This window comes from Orcinus orca, chromosome 10 (genome assembly GCF_937001465.1).
Source record: "Orcinus orca chromosome 10, mOrcOrc1.1, whole genome shotgun sequence".
NCBI classification, from domain to species: Eukaryota; Metazoa; Chordata; class Mammalia; order Artiodactyla; family Delphinidae; genus Orcinus; species Orcinus orca.
Genome location: NC_064568.1, coordinates 36,620,324 through 36,632,760, shown reverse-complemented (window position 1 = coordinate 36,632,760; position 12,437 = coordinate 36,620,324). Strand labels below are relative to the sequence as shown.

At 54.6% G+C, this 12,437-nt stretch overlaps 1 long non-coding RNA gene across 11 annotated transcripts in view; it reads left to right on the top strand.

Moving 5' to 3' along the window:
* Window positions 1-12,437, top strand: part of LOC117200672 (uncharacterized) — a 71,402-nt gene that overhangs the window by 4,141 nt on the left and 54,824 nt on the right. For 5 of the 11 annotated variants that reach the window (XR_004482292.2, XR_007469843.1, XR_007469846.1 and 2 more), the window contains exons 2-4: window positions 5,238-5,392; window positions 6,572-6,702; window positions 9,304-9,394. This is a non-coding gene — a long non-coding RNA (uncharacterized LOC117200672). Of the gene's footprint in view, window positions 1-3,791; window positions 3,818-5,237; window positions 5,393-6,571; window positions 6,703-9,303; window positions 9,395-12,437 lie in introns of all 11 variants that reach the window. The other 6 variants (XR_007469849.1, XR_007469848.1, XR_007469847.1 and 3 more) reach the window with 3 other exon arrangements.

The following is a 12,437-nucleotide window of genomic DNA, read 5'->3' as shown; positions in this document are numbered from 1 at the left end:
TCCCTGTGCTATATAGTAGAACCCTGTTGTTTATCTATTTTATATATAGTAGTTTGTATCTGCTAATCCCAAACTCCTAATTTATCCCTCCCCCACCCTTTCCCTTTGGTAACCATAAGTTTGCTTTCTGTGTCTGTGAGTCTGTTTCTGTTTCATAAATAAGCTCATTTGTGTCATATTTTAGATTTCACATATAAGTGATATCATAGGTGATTTCTCTTTATGACTTGCTTCACTTAGTATGATAATCTCTAGGTCCATCTATATTGCTGCAAATTGCATTATTTCATTCGTTTTATGGCTGAGTAGTATTCCACTGTGTGTATTCCATATATATGCGCACGCACACACACACACACACATGCACGCGCACGCACACACACACACACACACACCACATCTTCTTCATCCATTCATCTGTCAATGGACATTTAGGTTGCTTCCATGTCTTAGCTATTGTAAATAGTGCTGCTATGAACACTGGGGTGCATGTATCTTTTTGAATTAGAGTTTTCTCCAGATATATGCCCAGGAGTAGGATTGCTGCGTCATATGGTAACTATATTTTTCGTTTTTTAAGGAACCTCCCTACTGTTTTCCATAGTGGCTGCACCAATTTACATTCCCGCCAACAGTGCAGAAGTGTTCATTTTTCTCCACATCCTTTCCCGCATTTATTATTTGTAGACTTTTTTTTTTTTTGTAGACTTTTTGGTGATGGCCATTCTGACCAGTGTGAGGTGATACCTCATGGTTTTGATTTGCATTTCTCTAATAATTGGCAATGTTGAGCATCTTTTCATGTGCCTGTTGACATCTGTATGTCTTTTTTGGAGAAATGTCTATTTAGGTCTTGTGCCCTTTTTTTTTTTTTTTTTTTTTTTTGCGGTACGCGGGCCTCTCACTGTTGTGGCGTCTCCCGTTGCGGAGCACAGACTCTGGACGCGCAGGCTCAGCGGCAATGGCTCACGGACCCAGCTGCTCCGCGGCATGTGGGATCTTCCTAGACCGGGGCACGAACCCGTGTCCCCTGCATCGGCAGGCGGACTCTCAACCACTGCACCACCAGGGAAGCCCCTTCGGACCATTTTTGATTGGGTTGTTTTGTTTTGCTTTGTTTGATATTGAGTTGTATGAACTGTGTGTATATTTTGGAAATTAATCCCTTGTCAGTTGCATTGTTTGCAAATATTTTCTCCCAATCCGTAGGTTGTCTTTTCATTTTGTTTATGGCTTCCTTTGCTGTGCAAAAGTTTATGTTTGATTAGGTCCCATTTGTTTACTTTTGCTTTTATTTCTATTGCCTTGGGAGACCGACCTAATAAAACATTGCTGCAATTTACGTCAGAGAATATTTTGCCTATGTTCCTTTCTAGGAGTTTTATAGTATCATGTTTTATATTTAAGTCTTTAAGCCATTTGGAGTTTATTTTTGTGTATAGTATGAGGGTGTGTTCTAACTTCATTCATTTACATGGGGTGTCCCACTTTCCCACCACCACTTGCTGAAGAGATTGTCTTTTCTCCATTGCATATTCTTGCCTCTTTTGTTGAAGATTAATTGATCATAGGTGTATGGGTTTATTTCTGGGCACTCTATTTGTTCCATTGATCCATATATCTGTTTTTGTGCTGATACCACTCTGTTTTGATTACTGTAGCTTTGTAGTATTGTCTGAGGTCTGGAACGGTTTTGCCTTCAGCTTTGTTCTCTTTCCTCAGGATTGCTTTGGCAATTCTCAGTGTTGTATGATTCCATGTACATTTTAGGATTATTTGTTCTTGTTCTGTGGAAAATGGCGTGGGAAATATGATAGGGATCACATTAAATCTGTAGATTGCTTTGGGTAGTGTGGCTGCTTTAACAATATTAATTTCTCCAATCCAAGAGCATGGGATATCTCTCCATTTCTTTGAATCATCTTCAATTTCCTTTATCAGGTAAACCGGATAATTTGAGTAAAGCACTGAACACTGTGCTGGGTATATATTAGGTGTTCAGTCATTGTTCTTCCCAGCCATGCTGTTCCCCACAACGGCTCTGGGGAGGCAGAAATGGCTTAGGGGAAATGTCAGTATCAAGTGAATGCTAAAAATGAGCACAGGGGGCTTCCCTGGTGGCGCAGTGGTTGGGAGTCCACCTGCCGATGCAGGGGACACGGGTTCGTGCCCTGGTCTGGGAGGATCCCACATGCCGCGGAGCAGCTGGGCCCATGGGCCATGGCCGCTGGGCCTGCGCGTCCGGAGCCTGTGCTCTGCGTCGGGAGATGCCACGGCAGTGAGAGGCCCGCGTACCGCAAAAAAAAAAAAAAATGAGCACAGGATCCAAAGAAGGGCCAGGATGGAAGGACATGACAGTCCTTAGGGGTGCTGGGGTCCCCTCAGTCCTGAAGTTCCAGAGGACAGGGACTACCAGTGTACCCAGATAGGAGCAACCAGAGTGGCTTATCAGAAGCAGGATGTTTTACCTGTGGGAAAGAAGACTGGGGTTCAGAGAGGAGGCCCCTAAGCACCGGGTTAAGCTTTGGATCTGCTTAGAAATTCCTGTGAGAGGCCACTTGGTTCTTGTGGCCCCAGAGGGCAGAGCTATGATTGAGGGAGGCAAATACCATGGGCAAGGGTCATTTTTGCAGTCAGATTTTCTTCCAAACCATGGGCTGCTCCCAGAGGTAGTAAGCTCTCAGATACGAGGAATTCCTGGGGATGGAGGTTGAAATATGGGATGGAGGGTTGGAAAATACAACTCTCAAGTTCACTTTCCTCCAAAAGTCTGGGATTCGTAGCTCCTGGGAGAAGGAAAGGTGGTGGGCAGCTTGCAGTGCCAGGCTGGGGTCCAGGATCTGTCGGGAAGAGAGAAGACAGGTCCCGCAGAGGCTTGGGGGTGCAGCGCATTCCTCCAGTCACTGGGGACACCTTCATAGCCCCAGGCCACTGATTTTCCCTCTGGGGGGCTCCTGGCCCAGAAGTGATGTGTCTCCACTGGGGAATGTGAGCCTGTCTTCCACATGGGGGCAGCACAGGACCGCAGATGGAGTGGGGCCACCGCAGGCCACCTGGAGCTCCCCTCCTTTGGGAAGAAGTCCTTTGAGCCTCGCAGACCTCTCACACCCCTGCTTCTGGCATCCATTCCCCACCCCCCCACAAGCCCGTGTCTGCCCATTCTTGACAGGTTCTCTGGGTAGGTTGTCTCCCCTGGCTTCAAGCTCCTGGTAGTGGTGGTATAGGGTGTCTTTCCCCAGAGAGGGAACAGGGCAGAGAAAGTGGAGCCTGTGGGTATCCCTGGGCACAGCCCCTGCTGGTCCACATCAGAGTTACTAGAGGCTATGTCTGTTTGGGGTTAAAGGAACGGGTTTGTTTTTTTTTAATTAATTTATTTAATTTGGTTTTTTTTTGGCTGTGTTGGGTCTTCATTGCTGCACACAGGCTTTCTCCAGTTGCGGCGAGCGGGGGCTACTCTGCATTGTGGTGTGCGGGCTTCTCATTGCGGTGGCTTCTCTTGTTGCAGAGCATGGACTTTAGAGTGCAGGCTCAGTAGTTGTGGTGCACAGGCTCTAGAGCGCAGGCTCAATAGTTGTGGCACACGGGCTTAGTTGTTCCGCGGCATGTGGGATCTTCCCGGACAAGGGATCGAACCCATGTCCCCTGCATTCTTAACCACTGCGCCACCAGGGAAGCCCAAGGAATGGGTTTTGACATCAGACTGACTCGGATTCAAATTCCTTCCTCCTTCCCTCCTTCTCTCCCTTCCTCCCTCCCTCCCTCCCTCCCTGCCTCCCTGCATTGGGTCTTAGTTGCTGCACGTGGGATCTTCATTGAGGTACGTGGGATCTTTTGTTGTGGTGCACGGGCTCTTCATTGCGGCGCTGCGCTTCTCTCTAGTTGTGGCATGCGGGTTTTTCTTTCTCTAGTTGTGGCACGTGGGCTCCAGGGTGCATGGGCTCTGTAGTTTGTGGCACACGGGGTCTCTTGTTGAGGTGCACAGGCTCAGTACTTGTGGTGCACGGGCTTAGTTGCCCTGTGGCATGTGGGATCTTAGTTCCCTGACCAGGGATCGAACCCGCATCCCCTGCGTTGGAAGGCGGATTCTTTACCACTGGACCACCAGGGAAGTCCCTCGGGTTCAAATTCTGACCATTGCTCACCAGTGGAGTGACTTCATCTCTCTGAGCCTCAGTCTCTTCGCTTGTGACAGTGGAGGGAGTGCAGAGCAGGCAGGAAGCCTCCTGGGGCCTGGCTGAGCATTCCCGAGACCACACAGAAGCCTTGGGAGCTGGCAGGGTTCCCATCACCCTATTTCACAGATGGGGAGATGGAGTCCTTGGGCATGACTTGCTAGAGGTCCCACAGCCAAATGGAGAGCTACTGTGGTCCAGATGCCCCCCAGGACCAGAGGAGCATGGGATGGTGTGTGCCCAGTGAGGTCATGGAGGAAGCCCTGTGACACTGACCGGTGACCTGGAAGAAGCCCTGGCCTCTATGGCCAACAGATGCCCAGAGTGGGGGAGGGTCCGTTGTGCTGGCTCTGCCTCCACTCAGACTCACTGGGCCCTCCCAGAACACGCCTAGAACGGAGGGGGTGTTGGTTTTGGTGGCAGTGTCCCTGGGAGGAGGGCAGGCTCCTGCCAGTTTGGGATGGGGCTGGGGTCTGTGAGCCTCAGGCAGGCAGGGACTGGCCAGGCTTGAAGGAGGGGGCGCTCAGCAGTACAGAGGACTGACCTGCCAGGAAGGGAGGGATGGAGTAGGTGGGCAGGAGAGGGGGCTGGACAGAGCAGGACTGCACCTCTAAGGGGCTCCCCCAGCTCTCACCCCTGCTTCCAAGGTGAAAAAAGAGCATGTGAAAAAGAACAATGAAGCTGAGGATTGGGAGGCACCCCCTCTCTTCCCCCCAGCAGCCTCCAGTAGAGCCAGCAGTGTCACTGCCATGGCAACCGCAGCCCCTCCAGCTTCCCTTTCTCCTTTAGCCCCATCCTGCTTGGATGCCCCTATGGCCTGTGTGTGTCTTCCTAGCCCAGGGAAAGAGGCTGGGGGTAGGGGAGGCCTCCTTTCTCAGCCCCCGTTATGGCCCAGGGGCTGGATCCCAGGACCACCCCTGCCTCAGGATCAGGTGGAAGATTCTTTAAGTGTGGGAGAGGGAAGGGTGTAGTAGCTTTTGCAATAATTATTCTGAATGAACAAGGCGGCTATCACCTCCCTAAGGTTTCAAACCCCCAACTCTCAAAGTCCCTATTCTCTCCCAGGACACAGAGGCTGCGACCCAGGAGCCCCTGGCAGAGTTGAGAAAACCAGCATTGGGGCAGGGGCCTTGAAGATCATCTGGTTCCCGTCTCCAAGCCTATAGGTGGGGAAGCTGAGGTCTGGAGAGGAGCAGGGACTTGCCCAAAGCACACAGAGAGTATGTGGCAAAGTCAGGCAGGGAACCAGGGTGGTCAGACCAGGGGGGTTTGGGGCAGGCAGTGAGGGCCAGAAGGGCTGTGTCCCACAGTGGGGGGCCAGGTCTGGGGAAGGCTCTGGGCCTGCCCTTGCCTGCTCCCCATTTAGTGCTTCAGTAAACCCCCTCCCAGCCTCAGTGCATAATGGACTGAGTGAGAGGGAGGAGGCCTGGCCCTGTTTAGGGAGGAACAAGGGACACCAAAAAGAGCAGAAAGGAGCTGGGGATCTGAAGAGGGGCACAGTCAGGAGAGCTAGGGACCCTAAAGGTCCCATTGAGTGCCCCTGAGCGAGAAGGCCTTGTGGCCCTAGACAACAGGCTTTGGCCCAAGCACCACTCTTTCTAAGCTGTGGGTGCCTGGGCAAATCACCCAGATTCCCAGTGTCTCACTCTCACTCACCTCACTCTCCTGCTGCCCCTGCCCCATGTAAAATGGGGTCAGCCACACAGGCTGGGGGGAGATTCTCCGTGATGGAGCAAACAAACAGAAAGGATGATTCCTGGCTCCACTTAGGAGATCGGTGGATGGGCCCTGTGAGGCTCTGAGCTCGAAACCCTTATGTCTGCTGGGCCAGGGCTACTGCCACGGTCACCTGGAGCATCTATTATGTGCAGAGCCTGAGGGGCTGGGACAGGAGGAAGCTGTGGGCACAGGACCCCAAGATGTAGAACAGAGAGGGGTCCATCTAGGCAGGAGCCTCTGGGGTTTGGAAGAGGGACTCTGCAGCCTTCCTGGGAGAGGAGGGATGCTGCTGGGGCTCAAACACAGGTCGTGTAAGGTCAGGGAGAGGTGGGAGGGGCTGAGCGGGCACAAGCTGGCATTTGCTCCCTATGACTCCCTGGCACCGGACCCCAGCTGATCAGGGCCTCCCTGAGCTGTCACTGCACCCCCAAAGCCCCAGGGGCCTGGCCCACAGTGGGTTTCCTCACCTTCCAGCACACAGTCCTAAATCCAGGGCCTGGGCAGGAAAGGGGCATCCTGCTAGGGCCGGGAGCCAGGAGCTGTGCATCAGCTGTTGCCAGTGCTCGCCACACCCGCAGAGTGGCTTCTCTTGTTAATCCCGTGTTGCTGATGAGGAAACAGAGGCCCAGAAAGGTAAAGTGTCTTGCCCAGGGTCACCCAGCTCTTTCTCCTCTGTCAAGGCCACTCCTGGAAGCTCTTCTGGGCTTGGATGCTGCCTGAGACGCACACTGATGACAGCTTGGGAGAAGGAGGGCCACGGCCTAGTTGAGGAGCGCGCGTCTGAGAGAGTGTGCTGTGGCATCCACAGCAGGTGGGAACCCCGTACAGCATTGCCAGTCCTTCCTTTCTGTGTCCCCCTACACCTGTTCATTAGTTGGTCGTCACATTCTCAGGCCTCACAGTCTGTCCACTGGTAAAGGTTGGAGGGCATGACCTAGATGCTGCCTTGACACTTAGCAGCTGGGTGACCTTGAGCAAACGCTCTGTCCTCCTGTGGCTCTGTGACCTCCCTTTGAGATGGGGACGAGGGCACCACCTACTACACTAGGGGTTGTGGGGAGGCTCCAGGGACCCTTCCTTGCCAAGTGCTTACGGGGCCTGGCCCACGGTCTCTGTTCCTCTTTTTTGTTTTTGTTTTGTTTTGCCACACCACGCGGCACGTGGGATCTTAGTTCCCCAACCAGGGATTGAAGGCGCACCCCTGCAGTGGGAGCGTGGAGTCTTAACCACTGGACCGCCAGGGAAGTCCCTCTCTGTCCCATTTGATAGCCCCTCTGGGACAAGGCTTGAATCAGCCAGAAGGCCAGGCAAGTGATAAAGGGATCCCTCCGTGACCCCCAAATTCCCCTGGAAACACGTAGGCTGCCCACCCCCAAGGCACCCCGCCCAGAGCGGGATGGGAGAGTAGGGATGGCTCCCCCTGACGCCCTCTTCACCACCCGCGGGGATGACGGGGATGGGGCCAGGAGAGGGCGGGCTGAGGACAGCTGTTGAGTGGTGGCGGTGAGGGGCATGTGGGGGACCCCGGCCACCCCTAACAACCGGGTCCCAGCACAGGGAGCCCGCGGGTGAGAGACCCAGGGTCCTCGCTCTGTCTCAGAGCTGGCCCGCCTGCCTGGCACGAGCCCTCCAAGCACTGGTTTTAATCTATCTTTTTTTGCAAGCAGCTCCTGGAGGTGCGGGGGCGGTTTCCCCTTGACTCGAGTCTCTAGGAGGATGCGGCTTGGCTAAAAATAACTCGAATTACTGTGCTCCCGCCCCGAGGCCGGAGGAGGGGCCTGGGGGGGGCGCTGTGGGGGGCTGTGGGGGCGGGAGCCCGGAGGGAATGTTGCAGCAGCAGTGGGGAGGGGGTTCCCTGAAAGGAGCTGGAGAAACGCGGATATTGGCAGGTGGGAAGGGGTGCAGGACATTCAAGGGAACGGCCCTTTCTCACCCACTTCTCTCCAGGGAGGCCAGTGCTTCTGGAGCAGAGCTGGGGGTGAAGGCTGGCCCTGATCCCTGGCCCCACACCATGGAGGGGGCCAGCCTTGCTGGGTGGTAGCAGTGGGCTCCTTCCAGCAGGAAGTCTGTGTTTGGAGGAGACCACCCCGCTTCAGCTCAGCCCTGTTGAATGCAAGCAGTGACAGCAGGGGGCGCAGAGCTGGGCTCCTGGTCCCCAGCTCTCCTTCCCTGCGGCCTGACACTGAGCCCCAAATCCTCATCCAAAAACGGTGCGACTGCAAAATTAAGCACCTGACTCCTGGGCACTCCAAGGCCTCCTCTCCCAGCCCCACCTGCGCCTTCTGTCTGGAGAGGCAGCATTAGGCTCCCTGTCACACCCTTGGTATAGGGCTGAGAGCCCATCGTGTGACCACCCCTCAGAGCAGGGTGGAGGCTGTGTCAGGGTCCGGGAGGCCCTAAGCCAGGCAGGATCTGGGGTCCTCCGCACAAAGGGGGGCTGGTCAAGGAGGGTGGGGACTCCAGGTGCCCATGGGATGGGGGAGGTAACGGTGGGGCCCAGACAGGAGGCTGGGGACAGGCTGCACAATGGGCTGCTGGCCCTGGTGGCCTTCTGGTGCTGCCCTCTCTACCATCCCCAGCTTCACACCACAGGGCTGAGACAGTGCAAGAAGGAGCACAAGAGGCTCAGTGGCAGGGCATGGATCATGTGGTGGAGAGGGGACAGCATGGCTGCCCTTTGCACACACACAGACCCCGCAGAGGCAGTGGGAAATGCACTGGAGGGGGGCCAATCAGCCCTGCAGCAGGGAATGGGCTGGGACATACAGGTCCCTGGGTAGGGGCCCTCCATGCGCCATGCCTCAGCTTCCTCATCCTTAGGGGTGGCCATGGGATGCCTCGGATAGCGCCTTAGATGGAGAGCAGAAGAAGCCGAAGCAGGAGTAGGGAAAAGGGCAACGGCAACGAAGTCAGCTACCCCTGCCCGCCACTGAGCACTCACGGGGCTCCCTGTGAGGGCGGTCCTAAGATTACCCCCACTTTACACATGAGGAAACTGAGGCTCAGAAAGAAGAATTGACTCATCCAAGGTTGTAGACCTTGTGCAAGATGAACTGGGCCTTTGAACCCAGGACCATCCGACTACACAGTCTGTTTCTCCATTTCATCTTGAACATGGAGCCAGATGTACTTATGAGGTTGACTCAAGGTGGGGTGCACGGGTATTCATCCAGATATGAGATACACAGAGTCGCTTCAGCTGGACCCCTACCCAGACCTACCAATCCCCTGCCCCTCCAGGGTTGGCTCAGGTCACAGGGAGCCTTGTTCTGGGGCACCAGTGTGCCTGGGAAGTACCTGTGTGTGCAGGGGGGTCGGGGAGAAGAGGGAGTGTGTACTCTGCCGGGATGGGAACAAGACAAGTGATAACAATAATGATAATAAAATCCCCCCAAAATAATGATGTTTTTAGCAGCACTGTTCCTGAGGAGAAACTAAGAGCAACACAAACATCCAGTAAGAGGAGAATTGAGAAATCAACCACAGCTCCCACAGCAGCAGGGGTGAGTCCTAAACCATAACGTAGAATGAAGAACACAAATTGCAAGAAACTACGTTCAGTTCAAAGCCATTTCTATAAGGTCCCCCACCAGAGTAAAACTACACAATACTGTTTTGGGCATTCATATGTGGATGATAAAGCTCTTACAAAAGAGCAGAAGTGATAAACCAAGATTCTTGGTACACTGGGGGAGGCAGGAGTTGGGTAGGGGTGGCACACACAGGGAGATTCCACCAGTGAACGTCTGTTACTGGCCCACGGGGTGCCAGGCGCTGTTTGTGGTGCTGGGGGCGGGGCATGCGGGTACAAGCAAGACAGATGTGAACCCCAGGCCTCATGGCCCTTACAGTCTCACGAGACACACTTCCTTCCTGTTCTTGTGCTGTGGAATAGGTCACCAGTGTCCATTATGTTATTATGTATTGTCACAGATATTCCTTTACATTAATCAAATACTGTATTTAAAGAGATAAATAAGGAATAAACACAAATGTAATTGACCTCCCCCTTAAAAAAATCCCACCCAAGTTGGTGAGCTCTGGAGGCTGAACTCCTCTCCCTGCCTCCTCTGATTGATACTCCATCACATTGATCCAGGAGTCCCAATCCCTGGACCCCATCCCCCCTCCAATCTCCAGTCGCAGCTGAATGTCCCACAAGGTTATTCCCTCAGGCAAAGGTAAAAATGGCTTGGAGTGCAAGATTGGTAGACAAGGCAGGGTACTCAACCTCTGGGAGAGCCAGAGCCAGTTGGGGAGATAAAATGCAATGGAGGGAGGTGCAGAGCCTGGGAAAGATCCCTCCTCTTTCTGGCCCAGGGCTCTTGCACAACATTAGTAGAGGTGGAGGGTGCAGTAGGTGGGAAGTAACAGGTCTGCTCTGTCTCAAGCTCTTCATCTTCACCTGGGGGGCTCCGTCTGCCATCCGTCTGTCCATCCATCCAGCCAACTATACACCGTATAATGGACATAGGTGACCTACCACACAACACAAGACCAGGAACAAAATGTGCCTTGTGAGACTGTAAGCTGCATGAGGCCTGGGGTTCATGTCTGTCTGGCTTGGCTTGTGCCTACATCCCTGCCCCCCATCCCAGCTCCCCTTCACAGCCCTCTTGGGGCAGGGCCAGTCTAGCCACCCTCACCCGATGGCCTGGTACATGGTAGATACTTGCTGAGGGGTACCCGGCCTCACCGTCACTGCTTTCAGCAAAAGCAGAAAAGGATGCACCTCCAGGCCCTCACATGTGCTGTTCCCTCTGCCTGGAACAGTGCACCCTCCAACCTGGCTCAGCCTAAAGGTCATCACCTCTGGGAGGCCTTCCAGGACCACCCCAGCCAGGCCAAGCCCCTCTCTCCACACCTCCCCCAACACCACAATCTGTATCATGGTCATGCTTTGTCTAGGTCCATCTCTCCTTCTGAGTGGGGGGACTCCAAGGTCAGGCCCAGGTCCTCCAGCATCCCCTGGGCTGGGCCAGGGCCCACAGGAGGCTCTCAGCTTCATCTTCTTGGCCATTCTTACACCTGAATACAGTTTGGCATTTTTTCCCTGGAGGAGCCAGGCCCAAGGGGGAGGCCAGCCACTTCAACAGCCCCCGCACCTCTTGGACTCCACTTTCTAGGTCTTTGCCCCTCCCCCAGCAGTCCACCCATCTTCCACCCTGAGGGCTACCGGGGCTCCACACATCCATCTCTTCTCTTCTAGAGCTGCCCTCGGCAGGAGAGATAGTGGTGGGAAGTGTCCAGGGCTGGGAAAATGGGGCTACAGGAGATCCCTGGGAGAACCCTCCCCCCCAGCTCTCTATGTCCACAGCCTGTGAGGGATGCAGGGTGGGGGATGGGAGAGATGGCAGTGGCTGGTCATCAGTCCAAATCCAGGTCACTCCCAGCCTGCTTAGCAGCCGTCGATAATTAGGGGCCAGCAGGACGTGGGCAGGTGGGTGGCAGGAGACCTAATTGTCTGACTTTTCAGGTAATTAACGGGAGGCTGTCTGGTCTATCCCCGCGGGGCCCAGCATCCGCCACCCCATCCCCTGGGCAGCCCCAGCCGCCTAATGAGGCCAATTATTGAGTGGTGCCCGGGCCCTCATTAGTCACCTGGAAGGGTCATGTGGGAATGGCACCAGGGGTGGGGCTCAGCCAGCCATGGTGGAGGCTGGGAGCCCCCAGCGATCGGGATGCAGGATGTGCTGCCTGTAGGTCTCTGCAGCTGCACACTGAAGGTAGCCCACCCACACTTGGGACCTCACTTCTTGCCTCTGCTCTCAGGGCAGCAGCTTTAGGTCAAATCCTCTCCCTGCCATTTCCCAGCTGTGTGGCCGTGGGAGTGTCACTCCCCCTCTCCTACCCTCTGTTTCCTGAATCAGAGATGATGGATGTAAAATGCCTGGGGCACAGTGGGTTCCCAGTGCACAGGTGCTCACCTTCTCCCCACGGGGCCAACTCCTTTCCTTCACTCTTGAGGAAATGTTGGCCCAAAGTGGGTAGGGCCTAAGGTCACCGGTGTTTCCAAAGCCCACTCTGCAGGGCCTGGGCACCAGGGAGGGCAGCAGGGATGCTGAGGGATGGCCCTCTGGGATTCGCCCAAGGGACCTCAACAGCAGGGCAGGGGAGTCCTGGGAGGAGTCATAGAGGCGATCTGGCCAAGGAGAGGGGGCACCCAAGAGCAGCTGGACTTTCCGGACACCTGAGCAGAGTGGCGATGGGGAAGCAGGAAATCTCCAGGAAATGCGGGGCTTTGGAGATCATGATGGAGCCGGAGGCCCTCCACTCCCTGAATGCTCCAGGACACTCAGGAAAAGCCCACAGGCATGTGACGGTGCCACAGCCTGCTGTCCAAGGCAGGGATCCATTCTTTCTTGGTTGGTCCACACCAATCTTGGCCCAGGAGATCACTGTGCCTTCAGATGTTGAGTGTTTTTGGCTTCTGTGGCTTCTTTGTTTTAAGAATTCTGTGACCTAATTCCATGCTGACAAATTCCATGCTGTTCTGGCTCCTATAATCGTCAGCTAATGCTACTTTTGGTCCTCCTGCCAGCCCAG